The sequence below is a fragment of the Seriola lalandi genome, unplaced genomic scaffold (genome assembly GCF_002814215.2).
Source record: "Seriola lalandi dorsalis isolate HSWRI2012SDOR001 ecotype SW California unplaced genomic scaffold, Sedor1 jcf7180002054899, whole genome shotgun sequence".
NCBI classification, from domain to species: domain Eukaryota; kingdom Metazoa; phylum Chordata; class Actinopteri; order Carangiformes; family Carangidae; genus Seriola; species Seriola lalandi.
Genome location: NW_019525451.1, coordinates 253,986 through 254,527, shown reverse-complemented (window position 1 = coordinate 254,527; position 542 = coordinate 253,986). Strand labels below are relative to the sequence as shown.

Below are 542 nucleotides of genomic sequence, written 5' to 3'. Positions count from 1 at the left end.
CTGCTATCTCTCTGCTCAGAGCCTCCATCTTCTCCTTCATCACCTGACTCTTCTGCTCCTCTTCCTCCCTCAGTGCAGCCATCCTGGCCTCCTCTTCCTCTTCTAGAAACTGGTGAAGCTTCTTAAACTGCTCCTTCATCTGCGTCTCTGTGTGTCGGGCCTGGACCTTAATGTGTTTTGCTGTTTGATCGAACTCCACTTTAACTTGTTCAAGAGCATTTAACTTCTTCTTTAAGGGCTCCAGAGTTTCCTGAAGCTTCTTCTTGTGTTGTGGAGCAGCTTCATCGATGGGTCTGAATCTGTGGTCGGTGTGTGTTTCTGAATGCAGGCAGACGACACACACTGGCTGCTGATGGTCCAGACAGAAGAGTTTGAGTTTCTCAGAGTGCAGACTGCAGAGAGCCTCTGAAGATCTCTGCTCTCTCTCCTGTAAGAAGGCCTCACACAGGTTCTTCAGCACCAGGTTACAAGGTGGTTCAGGCTTTGAAGATCTTCTCTTACAAACTGGACACAGTCGATCTTGTTTCTCTCTCCACCAGCTC

General features: G+C 48.9%; 1 protein-coding gene across 1 annotated transcript in view; it reads left to right on the top strand.

Annotated features, from left to right (window-relative positions):
- LOC111672457 (receptor-type tyrosine-protein phosphatase-like N) overlaps positions 1-542 on the top strand; it is an 18,166-nt gene that overhangs the window by 13,592 nt on the left and 4,032 nt on the right. The window lies entirely within an intron of this gene.